Raw genomic sequence first — 14,822 nt, forward strand, 5'->3', positions numbered from 1 at the left:
GACTATTCTTTATATATCTGTCGCAGTTAAGTTCCTTTTTCTGATATAGCTCCCTTTTTTTTTCCTTCAAATCATTTTTTTTATTTTTTTTTTTTACTGATATGATAGTTTTGATATGAATCGGCCAAAATGTTTGTGTAAATATCCCTTTTCGTGTTAAATCTGTCTTGGAATCATTATATAATTCTTTATCATTTTCCTCGCTACATCATTCCTGCCTTTTTCAATTATCCAAAACAAACTTTTGATAATCCCCTTGTTTCTCTGTTTGGGTCTTGATTGACGTAATGTGAGGTTTCAGTTTTCGTGGTGGATGTTATTGTAAGTTTAGTTATATGGCTTCCCAAAGATCATGACCACAGTTATCATAACAAACAAAAAAACTCGGAAGATCCTTTTTCAATAAACTTCATTAAAAAGAATGGCCGTCTGAATGCCTCTTGAGTTTATATGGCAGTTCTCAATATCTCGAATGAGTTTCTTTGTGGCAGAGCAGGTAAATTACATGAAATCTGTCCAAATTTTATTTATCACTTAACGCGTCGGCTGTTCTCTCTCTCATTTACTGAAAGGCGAATGGAGACAGTGTTGCAATTATGCCATATTTATACCCACAAGCGATTTTTAGTTGCCCTGAGTCGCGTACAAGATTCTTCGAAAAGAGTTGACTAAAGAGCATCTCAGGCATTTTACGCTTCCGTCGTTTTCCGAGTGTCGCCAGTAGTTGGCCTCTGCAGATTGTGAAGAAGGGTCAGGGGTCTGGTGGAATCAGCGAGACAGGTCCCATGACGTCATAAATTCCACGTCGTTTGTGCATTGATGGCTTCCCCTTCCGGCTCTTCGTCGTCTTTGTCGTTATCGTGTGGCTGTCTTCCTCTGTCTCTTTCGCTTCCTCTCCCTTTCTCCTTCTTCTTTATCTCCTTCCTCCTATCTCTCTCTCTCTCTCATGTTTCTTTCGCCTCTAAATTTTTCTTCTGCTTCTTATCTCCCCCTTATTTTCCTTTTTCCTTATCAGATCGTCTACTACTTTTGTTCTCTTCCTCATCCAATCTTTTGCTTTTTTAATTCCTCCTCCTCCTCCTCCTCCTCCTCCTCCTCCTCCTCCTCCTCCTCCTCCTCCTCCGAGCTTCCGTTTCTTATTTCTCTTTCACCTTTTCTTTTCTACTGCCTTTTGTTTATTTACCTCCTCCTCCTCCTCCTATCGTCTGCTTATTTCGTATTCTCCGCCTTTCTCCTACTTCTGACTTCCTTTTCCGTCTCCTCGATTTTGCTTGTTATTTCTCTTCCTCTTTTTTTCCCCTCCATCTTTACTTCATTTTCTCTCGCAATTTTTAACTTTCTTATCTCTCCTCGCGCTCCATCTCCGCCAGCAACGACCTTCGATTTTGAACAACGTTATTTTTAAGGGTTTATTTTGTTTTTGGTCACATTTCGAAGGACCTTCAGCTTTTACTTCTTAGAGAAGCAGTTGAACGTCATTGGTTGATCGTTTACATTATTTTAACCTTTATTATACTTAAGTGTACTGATTCCTTTCTGGTTATGCGAGTTCAGTTTCTATGCTATATTTGACATTTGGATAACAGAGGTAAGATTTAGATTAGACAGTGATAAAAATCCAAAAACCGATAGCTTTTCTTTTTACTCTATCAAAATTTATCTTTGGAGAATCATCACCAATGCAGCAAAAAGAAGGCATTTGAGAGTGTCACCAAAAATCTTCAGTCGCCCCAGCTTGGTAACCATCACAGCCTGTATGGTGACCAAGTTGGTTGACAAATTTAAGTGTTGGAAGATGTATGGTAGCCTTTTGATATAAAATATACTGGGCACACATGAAGAATAATCCTAACCTGTGAAATTTCTTTCTTTTTCGATTTTCTTTCAATTGTAGATTTTTGTCTTATATGATTATTTATTGTGCTCATAAAACAGTGTAATAAGTAAAAAGCCACAATAATATATGAGCGACTGTATTTTTCAAAATACAAAACAGGTTAAAAAGGGAGCTTTCGACCGTTTGCACGACTGAAGAGGACCACTCGAAAGCTCCCTTTTTAACCTTTTTTTGTATTTTGAAAAATAGAGTCGCTCATATACTACGTTACTGTGGCTTTTCACTTATTTCCGGTCACATTATAGTGATGTACCATAGAAAATGGAGTGTAGTTCGTATATGTTGTAGCCCTGATGATGGCTATGAGTTGATGGCTGAAACAGCTATCAGCTGAAAAGAAAAAAAATAGATCATAGCAGCGATCTTCGTCTTTTCCCTCAGAGATTTGGCCTTGAGTATAAGATTCTCAGAAGATTAAAGTAGTGTTTTCTTAAGAATATGGACGGCAAATGTGCTTCAGCATTCAACAACAATTGCTTATTAAATAAAAGACCTCATATGTGGGTGGTGAGAGAGAAATATGTATATTTTTAAAATTCACATCTTAAATGATTCGTTCACTACTGTTGAATCATTTCTTGAAAATACTGCTCTTCATGATTTGTCAGTAACATAGGGGATGTATTTTTCTTTTAAAATAATGGCATTAATAACAGTAGCATCTTGGGAGCGCATCCCCTTGTAGTCCCCTGTGATTCAGATCTTCCGTTAAGTCACAGCGAAATGAGAAGTGTTTGAGTTAAAGATGTGTTGCTCCAGTGGAACGTTACAGTATTAATTTCTGTAGACTAATAAATCATAACCTGCACGCCAAAGAGTAAACTCCTGTTTAATTTGACTTTTTAGCACGTTTAACATTTACTATTAGCTAAAACAATTACAATCTAAATGGAAATGATGAAAATGGAATGTTATATCAAACTTTCAGTCTTAATGTCTACTCTGAATTTTGTCCTCTTGGGATCCTCACCAAACAGTTTATTAAACATTGACTAAATGGTTCCTGTGTTGGATTTAGGATAGTGAAAACAAAATAAGACTAACAGCAAGAGAAGACTTGGAGATTGTTACGCATTTAAATCCATGGTAGCCTCTGTTAGATCATTGCAAGAATAAAATTGCTACCATTATATAGCCCCTTGCCTAAGTTAACATTATTTTTCTCCCGGATTTCATCTTGGAAATGAATGCGTCTCGGTGCCTCTTGGGTCTTTTAGAGGCTTGAAAAACAGCAGTGAAAGTGATGACGAACGTTTAAAGTTATTATCTCTGGAATTAGGCTATTCTGTTCCTATGCCAGGTTTTCTTATAGCAGATTTAAAGTGTCATGTTTTGCTGAAATGCTTACTAAATAGGATTAAGTTAATGCCTTCAAGATCATTCTCTCTCTCCTCTCTCTCTCTCTCTCTCTCTCTCCAAAGGACGGGACGAGCACAAAAGAGCCAATCGTCCCTCAAGGATATCAGTAACATTAATCTCCAAATGGTAAATGTAGGAGAGCCATCTTAGTGTTGACTGGCCCATTAGCCTATTATCATTCGGAACGTGAGTGTATCATTCAGGATGGCCCAGTGTCTTTTAAGACGGAATTGCTTCATTCAAAAGAGCCTGAATTATGCGCAAGATTGCAATACGTATTGCAGTGTTTGCAAGGCACTCGGGCAAACCTGGAACTTCCCCCTTCATATCACTGAACCACTATCATCAAATGGCAGTGAGAGAGGACGACCTCTATAAATGTCTGTTACGGTGATATCGTTTCCAGTGAAAACGAATAAAAAATTCCCATTCCATTATTGAAAGGAAATGGAGAAAGTCAATGCGAGCTAAATATAACTTGTTTGCTTGTGTTTCGTGCTTGCTTTTCAAGATTTTACGTACACTTTTTTTCAACCGTTTAGGCAGTTCATGGTATCGACGCGACTTATGCGATGTTTGAGTTCTTCAGTCCATTTCAAATACTTCGATGGACACTCCTCCTCCTTCTCCTTGTAGAGTAAAATCGGGTATTGGGTTCTCTTGAAAAGTATCTCTTCTTCTTCCCCATCCTTGTACAGAAAAATAGGGGTATTGTGTTCTTACTCGCGAAAGGTAGCAGATTTGAATCCCAGGCAAATACCCAGAAATTTGGACAAGTGTCTATAAACTCAGTGTGTGGCTGTTGATCCAAGCAGTGATTTCGGTGTCTTATTTGACTTTTGGCTGTAGTGGGCAGTGGTCTGTAACTGATGATGTAGAAAGAGCGAAGAGAAAAACGCGAGGAAATGAAACGCGAGCGACATGGGACCAGTCATCAGCTATACAGCTATATTCTCTCTCTCTCTCTCTCTCTCTCTCTCTCTCTCTCTCTCTCCCCGTGCTTTTTTATACAAGTTAGTCTGCTTGTATAGCAAAGACTAACAAGTTCTTGGAAAAGGATTCAACACGGTTCCCTGGGCGTTGAAGTGTTCTATCAGGTTTGGATCTAATAAATACATTGATGATTAAAAATAAATGAACGTTTACGGAATTCCATTGGATTCTGGTCAGGTTTCAAAGTAAAGTAAGTAACGTTTGACAGATTCCGAATGGCAATATTACTACTTGGCTTTTAAACAGGAAAAGAACTACTATTTAATGTGGAGAACGGGGTCACCGGCATGCAAACGGAAGCAAGAAGTGACTGTGGAGAAGCATTATTTCGTAGAGTCCCTTCCATTTTCAATGAGTACATCGTGGCAGTAAAGGTATCGAGAATGCTGTATCCAGCTCTGTTAAGTTGTAATAGGATTGGAATGATAAAAGGAATCGCACCATTCCAGAATAACAGATTTCAAGAGAGTATAATTGATGTGGGTGGGGATGGATGGAGAGAATCGAGCGAGCTACCACAACCGACCTAAAGCGAAGAGATTGTTCGATTGTGAATGTAATATGGAGCCACCAAATAGCATTTTCTCAGTCAGTTCCGTTCACTCTAGGGCAAAACGCTTGCATATATTGTTTTGACTGTGTCTACCTGATATTAGCCTGCCAAGAATGAGTGGGCAACTTGTATACGTTATTTCGACTTCATAATCTAAGACTATACTCTGTTTTTTTCCATCTGTCCATCCGCTTGTGGTGTTTTTGTATGGTAACACTGCGTCCCGGGCTTTAGATAGTTACATTTAGCTTACATTCAACAATAACAACAATATCCTATTTCGAATATTAACGGTGTAATTCGCATACAGTAAATTATTAAAACACTTTTCAGTTGCAAATGTACACCCAGATATCCTTTTATTTACCTAAAACTTACACATAGCGTAACTATTTAAAGCCCGGGACGCAGTGTTACCATACAAAAACACCACAGGCGGATGGACAGATGGAAAAAAACAGAGTATAGTATTTGGATGAATGCCTTCATCAAACTATAGTAACTAATCTTCCGACAGATACTTATGGTCATTGATGTTCGGTCAAAAGTCTTTAGTGGAAACAATACAACACTGTAGGTTTCTAAGGAATTAAACTTGATGAGGGAGAGAATGACAAATAAGTTTCCAGCGAGTTCGCACCTTTATGTTTTGGCGGATTAATTGTTACCATTAGCGCAAAACTTAACTCATAAAGAAACAATGTTTATTAAAATGGCAGCGCCACAGATTTCCCTCCGGTATCTTGACTTGCATGATTAGACACAGGAACGTTCGTCCTAAGATTAATTTGCTCTGAGTTATGGAAATTACATTGATACACCGTCATGCTTCAGTCTATATTAAATGACTAAATACATTTCATAAACGTGGGCGTCATTAAATAATTTTTTAAGAAGAAAAAAAAGGGATAGCATGGTTACAGTAAGAAATTTACGAACTAAAGAAAAATATGAATAATACATAAGGTTAATACTTAAAACATTCTGCTGCTAACGTTATTTTCTAACATTTAGGATGCATCCTCGAATACTATATTATATATTTTATATATATATATATATATATATATATATATATATATATATGTGTGTGTGTGTGTGTGTGCGTGTGCGTGTGTGTATGTGTGTGTATGTGTATGTGTGTGTTGTTCATCTGGTTAGTGCTTGCTTAGCCAGTGTAATTACATTTATACTACTTCAGCTCGTAAAATTCTTGATAACCATGCCACAGAATATTGTCACGCAGTTAACAAGCATTAACGTATTTCCAGGATTTAGTGGATGTGTATTTAATTTGAAAAACTGATTGTATAACTAAGGATGGACCAGTCATATTGTTTTGAGTGGTTTCATCACAATATAGGTTATTTTTACCTTACATACTATAAATTTCATGGCCACGTCCCCCTCATTGTGTGTGTGTGTGTGTGTGAGAGAGAGAGAGAGAGAGAGAGAGAGAGAGAGAGAGAGAGAGAGAGCAGTCTTTGGGTTGTTTTGTCTGGTTACATTATTGACGCATATGCAGAATCGTTGTCAATGCGACTCATAGATGGACAACAGAAAAATAAAAAAGTTACATTTCAGCAGTGATTTTGGAATTAATTAACTTGTCACTCGAGCTCTTAAAATGCAATACTAGCCAGCAAACCTCATTTTACGTTCATAACTTTATTCCAGGGCGGTCAGTTTGTCTGTTAGTGTAATTATGAAACGCTCTCTCTCTCTCTCTCTCTCTCTCTCTCCTCTCTCTCTGTTTGTATCTTTACGAAACGCTCTCTCTCTCCTCCTCTCTCTCTCTCCGAAAGGCTGATTATTTTTGTCAGTTTATATCGCATCAATGACGCACAGCCACTTCGTCGCCAGTAGGAGAGTATTGATTTATTTGGCTCATATTTTCTTTACTTTTATTTTTCTTAAGAAGCCAATGCATATATTACCGATCCCAAGAACTACGTGGTCGTCGAGAGACTATTTGGAGTTAATCCTGTTAGCTTGTTGGTTCATTTTGATCTACTAAACTATTGATTTCCCGCTGTTTGCATCGTGGTTACGACTTGTTGAAATCTCGCTGCGCTTTGAACGATCTTCCGGATTCTCTACTTTCTCGCTCAAATGCTTGTGACGTTGTCGATAACGTCGACCACAGTAACCTTAATCAACTGTGAAGCCTTCAAAACAGGTTGTTCTTGATCCAAATTGTTTGTATGGTATGAGATCCTTATATCGCTGACCCTTGCGCTTTTACATACAACTTCCATAAGGATAAACCCCCGCGGGGGTTAGTGCCGCCAGTGCACCTCATGCGGTGCACAGTAGGCATTACTTCTTTGCAAGCGCCTTCGGCCCCTAGCTGCAACTCCTTTCGTACCTTTTACTGTACCTCCTTTCATATTCTCCTTTTTCCATCTTACTTTCTACCCTTTCTTAACACTTGATTCGTAGTGCAACTGCGAGGCTTTCCTCCTCTTACACTTTTCAAACGTTTTCGCTGTCAATTTCCGTTCAGCGCTGAATAGCCTTAGTTGCCCCAATGCTTTGCATTATGTCTAAAACCCATAAATCAGTCAATCAATCTATAATAAATCTATAATTAAAACAACTTTAAGAAAAAAAAATCTATAATTAAAACAGCTTTAAGAACAACGATACAGAGTGGTAGAAATTTACATCATGCACGGTAAGGGACAATGCAAACGGTTAAGGACAACAAATTAGCCCTGACAGGAGGATCACGGAAAGAATGAGTTGGCAGTATACGGATTTAAGTCAGTTAGTTTAGATGAAAAAAAAAAAAACAAGTGCCTCACGGCAGTGCCAGAATTAGGTTATGCAGAAAGGTAAAAGAAAGTATATTAGATACACAGCAATATAAACTAAAAGTTTAGAGACAAATTTATGATTATAGATAAATTTAGTAAGTTTACATTTCAAAGAGACTTTTGAAACCGAGACAAAGACAGTTGTGGTATAATACTCGGAGGATGAATAGATGCTTCGACGACAAAGAAACAAAGCTCGGAGGAGTGAAGAGGCACCACAGAGAAATGGAAAACCTTCTGTTACTTGAAACACTTTCACCCTACAAACAGTGTCTTTGGTCTTTGGACCTTTCGGTTTTCATTTGTTTCTGAAGTGGTAAATGGTAACGATCGGAGAGAAAAAAAAATTATTTCAAATTACCTTTGTATTTTGAAATTGGGGAGTTAGATTGAACAACACTGTGCCGTTACATTTTATTTTAAAGTTCCAGCGTATTCACAGATTCTAAAAAAAAAATCAGAATGACAAATGTTTAAAAGACTTGTGCGGACGGAGACTTATATAATATATATATATATACATACATACATATAGATATTAAATCCACAAACACGTCTTCCGTCCTCATAAGTACTTTAACATTTTTCATTCTTCTATGGAATAATTTGTATTTATTTATATACAATGGAACGTTAGAATTAAGAGATCAGTACAGTGTGGCTCAATTTAAATTCTCAATGTCAATATTATATATTATATATATATATATATATATAATATATATATATATATATATATATAATATATAGTATGTATGTATGTAGTATGTATATCTCTTTGTTTCACAGTGCATGGGTGATGATCGTCCTGCTGAAACCTGGATGCACGATGATTTTCTCAAAGACAGAGAACATGGCAATGTACGTGGGAGGGAGACCAGAACATGGGCGTGGGCGTTACTGTACTTCAAACATTTATTCATCGTGCCCAAAGTCATGGAATAAACCAGGATGTATTAGGATTGCCCTCAGAAATGTTTTAGCATTCTTTTCCTTCTCCCAGAAAATACAAGTTACGAAAGACTGCAAACACGTGCCAATTTTCAGTTGCTCTTCGGGATATGTGTCGCATCATGTGTTGATCAATGAAATACCTTTAGAACTCCACCCACGCACGCTCGCTCACGCTCAGCTTCCGCCCACACACACAACTGGACACGCCTACTCACACCCCCCCCCCCCCCCCCCCCCCCCTCCCCCCCCCCCCCAACCACACAAACCCCCCCCCCCTCTCTCTCTCTCTCTCTCTCTCTCTTCAACACACTTGAATCTGCAACTCACTGCCTGTCTTTATATGAACAGGGAGCCTTTTTTTTTTACAAAATAGCTGCTCTTAATAAAATTGTAACTTTTTTACAAAATAGCTGCTCTTAAAATTGTAACTTTTTTACAAAATAGCTGCTCTTAATTGTAACTTAAGTGAAATTCAGGTATTGTTCGTGAGGTTATTATTTCCCAAGGTTCTTGAACTATTCGGAAATTTCAGAGCATTTTGTATTAGTTCTCTCGACATTTGAAAATGAATGCAACCCGTTATTTTTCTCATTTCTGTTGCACTTTCCCATACGCCCTCTTTGAAAAAAGCTTTTGCATTTTTTCACATTCCCTTTTCCGTAACATTGGTGTGTACACGCGGAATTTTATCCAAGCTCATAGGCATTAAAATATCTACTATTATATATTTTCGCTATCTTTCATCTACAACTCTCTGTCTCGTCCTCTTCAGTTTTTTCATACTTTACTTCCATTATTGCTTTTCTTATTTCCTCGCCCCACCATCTTCAACTTACTCCTGGGTATAGTCTCTGATAGAGAGAAGTTGTCTCTACTCTTTGCTTTACCTCGTAACTTGGTAAAACAAAAATTGTGATTAGTTTAGATTTTGTAATTATTAGTTTAAGATCCTTGGAATAGAATGGGAAGAACCCTTAGAGAGATTTGGTATTCCTTATTTACCATTTACATGCAGTGTTTTATCATGTCTTCGTTGTCTTTGGTGAACTTATGAGAAATAAGCTGTTCTAAATTCATTTTTATTTTCTTTCCAGGACTCTACGTACTCAAGGTAAGTTAAAACTGGAAATTATTTTCGGTATGAATGGCACCGCGCAGGTGATGGCAACAAACAAAAGTGTATGTGACATGAGTACTAGGCTTAAGCGCTGACTCTTCCTCCATATGCGATAGTACAACCGCCTACTACACTTAAAACGCAGATAGAATGAGCCACTCAGCCACCTGGTGTAGAGTGTTGACACCAGCGTCATCAGTTCTTTTCAGAAGAGTCTTATCTCCTTGACTACTACTGACATCCTCCCTATTCCTGAAGGGTTGACGTTTTCAGTTCTGGCGGTCTAATCCCTCATATTAGGTTCAAGTGTGCGTGTTTATTCTTTAAGTGACAATTTAGTGGTAGTCATGTATCTGTGTATAGTGCTCCTGCTGTGACAAATGTCGACCATGATTCCTATTTTGTACCTAACCGGAGAAATGCGCCCTAACTTTCTTTGTTTAATTGGTTATTGACTTGTTTTCATATCATATGATCAACAGTAATTTGGAGAAGTTGAATGTAAACTTCTTCAATGGTCTGTTTGCGTATATTCAACGACCTCCTTAAGCTCAATATCCGCCGATGACAATAATGGCTGCAACGTCAGTCGAAGCATATCAACCAATCAGTTAATCTTCCGTTTAATTATTCCATTCAGTCAGTAGTCTTTTTTTTTGATGACATGATGATGATGATGATGTGAGCGTTGAAACAAAATAGTGCACAAGAAGAAACAGGAAAATACAGAGAAAGTTGGACGGTTTTCATCGTAATATCATGCCATTTTTCATTTCTTTTTTTTATGATTTCACTTATGATTGCCTCTGGGAATTAAAACGCGCATTTTATTTGTAATTGCTCCACTGAAAACAATAGAGTAATTAATCAATTCCTCGTTTTGCCAAATTTTCGTTTTGAGGGAAGGGATTGAGTCTTCATTTGTTTCCAGCTGTTGTTCCTGCCTATGAAGCTTTCGAATTAACCCTAAGGAAATTTTGCGTCCTCTCCAGTCGATATGAATCAATCATCATTGAAATTTAATTAGGGAGAAAGTGTTAATAGTAGGTCGTTCACCCAAAACGCTCATGACTCTCTCTCTCTCTCTCTCTCTCTCTCTCTCTCTCTCTCTCTCTCTCTCTCTTATTTTACATCCTCCATCCCATAATTCGTTCCTTCTTTTATCTCTCCTCGATTCCTTTGAAAGCATTTTATTGCCCAATGGCCATAGTTACCCAAGGAACCTTTTAGAGCTAAAGCCTTTTTAAAAACTTTTTAAAACTCTCTCGTCTCTCTATCTTCTCTCATCTCTCTCTCTCTCTCCTCTCTCTCTCTCTCTGAATGATGGAGTGTTATATGCCTTGTATTCATTCCTCTTAGTTTTATTTGGCATGGTTTCTGATTTGTATTTTATTTGCTGATTAACATGTATTAGTACTTGTCTGTGATTTGAATTAAATAGCTAAAAGTAAGCCTTATCATCATTCCACAGACATTTGCTCAGTTACGCGCATGTACACTGCAAGCATACACATACATACATACATACATACATACATACATACATACAAGCACGTGTATATATAGGCGCAGTAGGCTGTGGGGCAATAACTCGAATCGTAACAGGATCGCTGAATGGTTGATGCTCTCAAAAACACTGCAGATCGGTGACGGTTCCGGGAAGCTGCAGAAATTGTAAGTTATAGTTTTTGGAAGAAGGGAAATTTAAAAAAACAGATTGAGGATATGAGAGTGAGTGGAAAGTAAATATGAAAGTAATGAAAGTTTCCTATAGTGTCCGTGATGCTTCTAATGTGATGCACTGTGTAGGAATTACTCTAGGATATTTGCGACGTCCCTCCCAGCTCCACCTTTAGAATCTTGAACTTTATCTCTTTTATTTTTTTGGATCTCTTCATCTTGCTGTCCAACTACTCCACCTCTCTCTTTTCACTGTCTTAAATGCTGAATGGCTCAAAGTGCCCCCGCGATTGACTTGACAAGATAATTTACTATGTGGAAGGGCTCTGTACCAAAGATTGAAAGATATGAAAAGGGATGTATGGAAGGGAACTATGGATGTAGAATGAGTATGATAATGAAAACAAGTCGAAATTGTTGAGATGAGATATTTGCATAGTATATTTGCAACATAAGAACAACTGAAAAGTTAAGAATTAGGGTGATGTTTATAAGTGAAAGAATGGACGATGAGTAATTCGAGATGGTTGGATTATGTCTAAACAAAGGATGATGATGATGGGTGGGAAGACTGTATACATAGCTAACACAATAAAGAGGAAGGAGTAAAGTAAGGCCTAGTAAGCGTTTGATAGATGGTGTGGAAAAGGTTAAGGGAAGGAAGTGAATTTGGCAGAGGCCCATCATAAATGTGTATGAATATATAGATAAACTCATGTTTCTTTATATTAACAAATTTTAAACGACAAATATCACCCGACATTGAATTCATATTGATCTGGGGATTACTTACACCCAAAGGATATTATAACTGATAGGTCCATCTGTCTTGGCAAGGATTCGAACCTGGGCATTTGGTCTACATACAGTGATAGAAGGTCAGTTTCACTATATAAACTCTGGTTGTATATATTCCTATCGAACGGGGTTTCTGTACTCAAAATAGAAGTCGCCCATAACCAAAATAGCCGACTGGTAAGTTTGTCGGTCTTGGCTTATTATGATGTTTTGTCATTAAGTGCTGCTTGATTTTTGTACTCAGCATTATTAAACCACAAATATCACTCGATATGGAATTAGATATCCCTTGGGAATACCCTACTCCTAGGGAAACTATATGCTCATACGTACATAACTTGATACATATTAATGTATGATCTTTGCAAAGTAAATAGCATTGACTTTAAAGTTATGGAACTTTCTGCATGTTTACAAACTCGCCCACCACTCCATATACCTAGATAAAATCTCTAGTATTCGTGGCTGCGGAACGAAAATGCGACAGTGAAAGTGATAGGAAGTGTTGTGTGTACGTGTTCTCTTCTTATGCTCCCTTTGAAAAGGGCTCGAGACATGGGACTTCGAGGCACCACATTCTTGTAACCTGCATTTTGGCCATTGCGAATCAGTAACCTTAAAATCAAATACTTCTCTCTCTCTCTCTCTCTCTCTCTCTCTCTCTCTCTCCTCTCTCTCTCTCTCTCTCTCTCATGTATATATATATATACATGTGTGTGTATGTATGTACATTGTGTTTATAGTACATAATATACATATATACAGTTATAAAAAATTAAGAAATTTGGTGTAGTTCCCATACTTAGTCTTGACTGGGTGTAGTTCCTACACTTGGTTTTAGCTGTAGTGAGGTGATTTATACGTAGCTATATATATATATATATATATATATATATATCTATATATATATATATATATATATATATATATATATATATATATATATATATATATAATTTGTATTCTTAAGCATAGGTATATACCCACAAATTTTACTCAGCATAGTTTATTCCTCGCTAAAGTACAAAAAGAAAACATGTAGTATTTTAATCCCTCTGAGGCATTTTATCCGCAAAGTTTCGCCCTGTAGGCGTCGCAGTAATTGAATTTACAATGAAATGTTCGTTATGGCCGCTGAAAATGTGACGAATTAGACAGAAGATAATTAGGGACAGAGAGAGCGGATGTGTTTGGCTTCAATTATGAGGAAAACGCGCGATAATGCATCATGATGATCAGCAACTGGCCCCTCTGCAATTAAGCCATCAGACAATGAGTTCGGGCTTATTACTTGAAAGCGAATCCGTATGCATGCATAGTATGGTGGTGTGTGTGTGCGTGTCTGTGTGCGTGCATATATAAGCACATAGGGATGTGTTAAAATAGGTATTTCTCTCTCTCTCTCTCTCTCTCTCTCTCTCGTCTCTCTCTCTCTCTCTCTATCCGTTGTAAGTATAACTATATGGATATTCGTTTGTTTAATGACATTTACCCACTTGAATGCTGTATACTTTACTGAAAAATATTCACTGTCCAACTACTGTTTTTCAGTTGGTTCATTAACTGAAAATGCAGGACACGGACTTTACTAGAATAATAGTGGTAAATTACGTTTATGTCCAGTAGGCATATAGACATATATATGTATATATATATATATATATATATATATATATATATATATATATATATATAGAGAGAGGAGAGCAGAGAGAGAGCGAGATGAGAGAGAGAGAGAGAGAGAGAGTCTGATCATATATATATATATATATATATATATATATATATATATATATATAATATAATCACTTTTTTTTTCTCTCTCTCTTTACATATATATATATATATATATATATATATATATATATATATATATATATATATATATGTGTGTGTGTGTGTGTGTGTGTGTGTGTATGTTAACCGAAGGAGAATTTTTTTAGTAGATAATAATTACTACTGAAGTCCTGATTTAGAAAACTAAATAACTTACTTGATAATATACATACATATATATATATCATACATACATATATATATATATATATATATATATGTATGTATGTATGTATATATAATATATGAAAATATATTAATGCCGAGGTTGAGCGAATTGGATATTAGAAGACATTTGTACCATAATGCATATATATGAATCACGGTGACGTAATAATAATTCGTATATACTCTTATACTCTCTTATAACAAACTCCACAAGAATGCTTGATGATGCTTTGCTCTTCTTGCAGAGTATGATTAAGAGAGAGTGGAAAAATGGGCGCGGGTCGCTTAAGAGGATTGCCGATTTTTTTTCAGCTCCCTTATTATCAAGTGAGTTATTTAGTTTTCTAAAATGAATCTCACTGGTGTTTTTTCTTAAAATTTTGAACTGGATAACTTCACCTCTCTCTCTCTCTCTCTCTCTCTCTCTCTCTCTCTCTCTCTCTCTCTCTCTCTCTCTCATTTAGGTACTTATGAAGTATAATATTGTCAATCAAAGTTTCTGATTCTTTACAAATTTACTTCCTGAGGAAATCTGCTTATGTTTCATTAAGGAACGAACGTGCACTCGAAATTGAGGTTAGCTTTTTTTAACGTTCTGTAATTTAATTTGTCATCCTTACTTCGTGTATGTATGCACGTGCGAGTTTC

General features: G+C 36.8%; 1 protein-coding gene and 1 long non-coding RNA gene across 13 annotated transcripts in view; one reads left to right on the forward strand and one right to left on the reverse strand.

The window, feature by feature from the left end:
• Window positions 1-9,702, forward strand: part of LOC135217423 (uncharacterized) — a 625,282-nt gene extending 615,580 nt beyond the window's left edge. Inside the window, exon 3 of the long non-coding RNA XR_010315129.1 lies at window positions 9,670-9,702. This is a non-coding gene — a long non-coding RNA (uncharacterized LOC135217423). The remainder of the gene's footprint in view (window positions 1-9,669) is intronic.
• The window catches only part of LOC135217422 (mucin-2-like), a 463,906-nt gene that overhangs the window by 218,350 nt on the left and 230,734 nt on the right, over window positions 1-14,822 (reverse strand). The gene's annotated exons all lie outside the window — the stretch shown is intronic.

Source organism: Macrobrachium nipponense, chromosome 7, assembly GCF_015104395.2.
Source record: "Macrobrachium nipponense isolate FS-2020 chromosome 7, ASM1510439v2, whole genome shotgun sequence".
Classification (NCBI taxonomy): Eukaryota; Metazoa; Arthropoda; class Malacostraca; order Decapoda; family Palaemonidae; genus Macrobrachium; species Macrobrachium nipponense.